Here is a 5,822-nt window from a genome sequence, read left to right as displayed (position 1 = left end):
GTAGTGGTGAGACTGGAGCTAGTCTCCTTGGTTCTGGCAGCTTGTTGGGCTGATCCCAATGTGCCCTCCCCAGGATCATCCCAACTAGAAGGGCGGGAACTGGAGGCCTTGCTTTTGTTGGATCGCTGCCGCATGACGTCCGCCATTAAATTGCCCCCTAAAATATTGTAATCAAAGATTCAAATTCTGTAGCCAAATCCGGGTAAAATAATGAGAAATCCGAAAGTATAAATAAAGGAAATATGGAGGAATATGATCCTGTATATCGTTATATATCCTGTGTATCATTATGCCCTCCGCTAGAAACAATCCAAAATAGCAGCCATCTATTTTGCGCACCAAAAAGTGCCACTGCTCGCCAGGAAGTGCGGTTAGCCACAGAGACTAAAGCTCTATTAGCAGCGAATTTAGCTTCTTCTGTCCCCCCCACCAGCCAGTGACTTATGGGGACGAAGGAGATCGGGAGGCTTCTGTAATTTGGTTTTCTTTGTTGAGCCGATATTTGGTTTTCTTTGTTGAGGCTTCTGCCGCGATCGGAAAGATAAGGCGTTGCGCGGCAATCCTGGCATCTTTAAACGCTGCTCGGGCAAATGCCTTCTAACGCAGCAGAAGAAAAACTCCACCCAATGTAACAATCGGGGAGCAGAGCAGCTCTTCCTGTGTCCTGGAAGGCTGCTAATTCAGGAATCTGCCAGCCAGCAGCCCGAAAAACCGTTTGGTTGGCTATCAGCAGGATCGGACACGTGGTCCTTCCCGCAGAAAAAAAGGTTGGAATATAGGTAGAGATTTTGTTAAAACAAAATTCAGGAGTCAAAGAAAGACACGTTCGTCCAGCTTGGGACCGAGTCAAAAACTGGCTTTTACAGGCCTCTCTAAGCAGTTTACAGAGTCAGCATATTGCCCCCAACAATCTGGGTCCTCGTTTTACTGAACTCAGAAGGATGGAAGGCTGAATCAACCTTGAGCCTGGTGAGATTTGAACTACCAAATTGCAGTCAGCCGGCAGTCAGCAGATAAAGTAGCCTGCACAGTACTGCATTCTAACCACTGCGTCACCACAGCTCTTGGTGGCAAACAAATCTCAGCATTAAGCTTCATGACTAGCAAATCCATTCTTCTGCAAATGGATGAAAAATTAAATGAAAAACTTGAATAATTCCAAAATATTTTTCATTTTCTATTTGATTGGGCACTGTTTGTAAAGGTTTAATTGGATTTATTGTGAATGACTTATTGCTAAACAAGTACAGGCAAGAGACATCTACAGATACAGCCCCATAATAGTATAGTTAGCTCCCTTCCAGCTAGATTCTATTAGTGGGTTTGCAACAGTAAGATAGCTTCCCAACTACAGAAAAGTCTTCAGAATCAGTCTCCTATAGCTGACATTTTTATATGAGAAACTTCTTTATAATAAGGCTTTTTGTGTCTACAGCTATCCCCCTTCATGCCCAATGGACAACTGCCACTTATAGTAGGAGCACTGAAAATTATGGGTGGACTCAAGAGTGATAGTAGCAATAACCATTAAAGGTAGAAAGAAATAGTTGTCTGAAATAAAGTGCAGTGAAGCAGGACAGGACTTCCTCTGTAAAAAGGAAACATTTCTTAACTGTCAGCAACATTTAGGAAATTTGCTTCACTGCAATTCTATCACCTTTGATCTAACTTCATGGCACTTGTATTACCAAGCATTCTTATGTTTTAATTAACATATAGACACACCATTGTCTTGAAATAAATCCATTTTCACCATAAAAATGATATATCTACACATGATTATAAAATTAATTTGTGATTATAAAATGGGCATGCTTTCCAGTACTTTTTTTTACCCCTTTTCAAGTTGAGAGGATGTTTTCCACATTCAATTGCAAAAGAAAGTGAAATAGCAGCTACTAATTTAGTTATTTAGACAACCAAACAGATTTTTCTTGTTGAAAAAGCAGACACTGATATCTCCGTACTTCTGACAAACATTAGCGAAGTATATATCTTCCATATGCCCAGTTCTTATGAAGATATTCTTAAGGAAATAAATCCTTATCAACCGATTCCCTTCACAGTTATGCTGAAGCGCATTCCTTGAAACAGGTAACAAGTAGTATCAAATCCTTTAAAACTCTTTTACAATCAGGACAATTAGCCATAACCTTAAATTCTTTTATTCTTTCTGTTCTCAAGTTAGGCAATTTCGAAGGAGGCCAAAGTTAAATTCAAACCTAAACTAGAAGCATGCGAATACATAGTCACCAAGGGTAAGTAGTCAATGCTGGACCGTCTCTAGTTCAAGATGTTTGACTACTAAACTACTCGATTTTGGCTGCTCAAGAGCAAGTTATTCAAACTAGGATTGAAAAATCATCAAATGATTCAAATGCAGATTGTGCAAAGAAGCAGAAGAAGCAGTAAATCATAGCAGCAAGAAAATTGCACAAACTGATTATAAATAATGACATAACACAGTTGCCAAAATGATTCACTAGGACATACCAATAATGAAAAATTGATAGGAACATATATGTACTTTAAAAGTAGTCAAAAATGGCTTCTGGGTGGCGCCACCTTTCTCGCTGGGTGCTAATTTATGGCACTCCGCATTGAATATGGTAAAAGCCGGTGAAAACAGCTGTTCCCGGCTTAATTTCCCTCTCTGGTTGAAAGAGAGAGAAAGAGCAAGGGGGGGATAGTGGTAGATTCCCCTAGGGGCTTTGTTTTTGTTATGCAAAGTCCCGAAAGGTCGAATACCCTTGAATCCTCCCTCAACCTCCAGTATTCACTGCACTCCTGAAAAAGCAGGAAAAGAGGAAGGTGTCCACTTCTGCTAACAACTGATTTCTTTTTGTGGATTTCTAAAAGCAGGCGGAAGAAGCATGAGTGAACAATTATTGGTTTGCAAGTATTTTTGATTTTCTGACTTCCACCTTTTTTTAAAAAAGAGAAATTCCCCCCCCCCTTCTTTTAATTGTTTAAAATGGCATTTTAGAGAAACTGAAAGCAGAGCGATACATCAAAGGGAGCCTTGCTGTTGAATCGAAACTGAATGGAGATTTTATCTTACTGTGTTTGACTGTGGATTGTTGGATTATATTACGTTGTTTAAGTACTTTACAAGGGGACTTTCAGCAGGAACTTTGTCATGAAGGTTCTTTCAGAAGAATGGATTCGTGACTTTATACAGGACTACACAGAAAGTATGTATTTAATTATTCAAAAATACGAATTGATAAAAAATGGGGACGTTTTGGATGAGAGCTTGGAGCAAATTAACCAGTGCAATCATTCGGAAAATGGAATGGAGGAGATACAAATAAAAGTGGATAAATATGAAGATATGATCGTGAATAAACAAGTTGATGTAAAGAAGTTTTATTTAAATAGTTTGGATGAAATGCCTGAATTTGTGCTATAGGAGACTGTCCCCCGAACGGAAAAGACTCACAAGCTTAATGTTTTCCAAGAGTTCTCTTTTTGGACTGATGGAATATACGGCAGTAATTTCTGGATTCTTGGACATAAGGAACTACTAGGAAATATTGTGACTGACTTTTTAAAAGGAGTAATGAAGGAAAGACAGAGATTAATGCATCAAAAAAAATGGCAAGAGACAAAAGTATTATCCTTGAAACAAGGTTTTTCTGAAATATTAACAGACAAAAATATTAGTGTTCCGGAAAGACAATTTGTGAGGAAGATCTGGAAGAAATGTGTTGATTATATGTTTTATATCTATCATAAAAGACTAGATATTTGGATCTATACTGGATTTTGATGAGGAAGGACTAAAGTTGAATAGATATTGTAATTTTCTGTATTGAAATTTTATAAGGTGTTGCACTGAATTTTAAATAGAATATTCTCAAAAGATCTTATGTAAGAAAGACATGGGGGGGAAATTATATGGTTATAGAAGTTATAAGGGACATATTTTTTGAATTGGATTGGATTTTTATGCTTTAGCTGGTTTTAAATACTTTAGGATTAATTTGTTCCATTGATTTATATATTTTACTACTGTTAATTGTTAATTTTTATTTTTATTTTTTATTTTTTTTGAAGGATTTTGGTTATGTTAGGAGGAAGTCAGAACTAGAGAGGGAAAATCGGTATAATAGTTTTGGGGGGAAATTTTCTTAGCATATGTTTGTTTTATTTTTAACTATACCTTGTGCTTGTTCCGGGAAGCCAGGGGGGAGGGGGGAGGGTATTAGTGAAGGGAGGGGGGTTGGGGGGAAAGGGGGGGATATTTTTTTTTGTAAAACTTTTTGAATAAAAAAAAAAAGTAGTCAAAAATGTGCAGGTTAAAATCCCACGATTTCCAAATACAGATGGATAAATTCTTGGCTCTTAACACACAAGATATAACTGTGGTTGAAAAAGAAGAAGGTATGGATAAATCTGGCAATATCAGGGGAAATGAAAGTAGAAGACAAAGAATTGGAAAGATTTATTTATTTTATTTATTTATTTTGTCACAACAATATATGTAAGTATCATACAGAAAGATTATATAGTATATAAACATATATATGAGTAAATATTAGGAGGTATAAGCATATATATATATATATAGGAAGAAGAAAAGAAAAACAATAGGACAGGAATGGTAGGCACGTTTGTGCGCTTATGCACGCCCCTTATGGTCCTCTTAAGAATGGGGTGAGGTCAATAGTAGAAAGTTTTAGGATAAAGCTTTTAGGATTATGGGAAGAGACCACAGAGTCAGGTAAAGTATTCCAAACACTGATGATTCTGTTACAGACGTCATATTTTCTGCAATCTAGATTAAAGCGGTTGACATTAAGTTTAAATCTATTGGTTGCTCTTGTATTATTGCAATTAAAGCTGAAGTAGTCTTTAACAGGAAGGACATTACAATAGATGATTCTATGAGTTAAGATTAAGATCACAGCATAAACTGGCCATAATGACCTCTATGGTTATCAGCACACCGGCCATTCCAAAAAAATCTTGGATGGCACTTAGAAAAACTATACATTGACAAAATTTTCACCTATCAATTACAAATATGGATCTGCACATATACTACAGCAATACATTTTGACATGCGAGGATCTTGGGAAGAACTCGATGTGTATGAAGGCCAATGAACTGGCAGGTGTGATTTCACATCTTTTTGTTTATAATAATAATTTGTGAATCTTGTATGCTTCCCCCCAAGTCTCAATGATTCTGAGTTTATAATAAACAAACAAAATAATTAAAATAAAATGTAAAGTCAACATTCTGGTAGACTAGGGCTTTTCCTTCTCCCTCTCCCAAAAACTGTTCTCTTCTCCTTCCTCTCAAAGTAAACATTTTCTAGATCGTTCCTGGCATCCCAAAGTGGGGAGTTCCAAATAAGTGAATCCTAGTTTTGTGATAGTAGTGCCCAATGCAAATTAAGTCATGGACAAATCTTCAAAAGATGGTGTACAAAACAGAATAGCTTCCCCAAAATATTAGTTGTTCAGTTTAAATTAAGGCTCAATCACCTTATTAGATAGCAAGTATGTTCTCACAATTTTAAAAACTCAACTTTGGAAATAGAAAAAAAAAAAATGAGCAAAATTTCATAAGAGTTGATATAACAACATTGAATAGTCTTGCAAAACCTGGCTCTCTTGAGATTTTAAAAAACATAGAATAGTGGGTGCCATCTTGTGGTGACACAGGCCCTGGTTCTGTGGGCACCAATTTGCCAACTTCCACCATCTAGATCAGGGGTCTCCAACCTTGAGAACTTTAAGACTTGTGGACTTCAACTCCCAGAGTTCCTCAGCCAGCTTGCTGAGGAACTCTGGGAGTTGAAGTCCACAAGT

This window comes from Ahaetulla prasina, chromosome 1, assembly GCF_028640845.1.
Source record: "Ahaetulla prasina isolate Xishuangbanna chromosome 1, ASM2864084v1, whole genome shotgun sequence".
In the NCBI taxonomy this organism is placed as follows: Eukaryota; Metazoa; Chordata; class Lepidosauria; order Squamata; family Colubridae; genus Ahaetulla; species Ahaetulla prasina.
The sequence above is the reverse complement of the archived record's forward strand: the minus strand, read 5'-3'. Positions refer to the sequence as shown.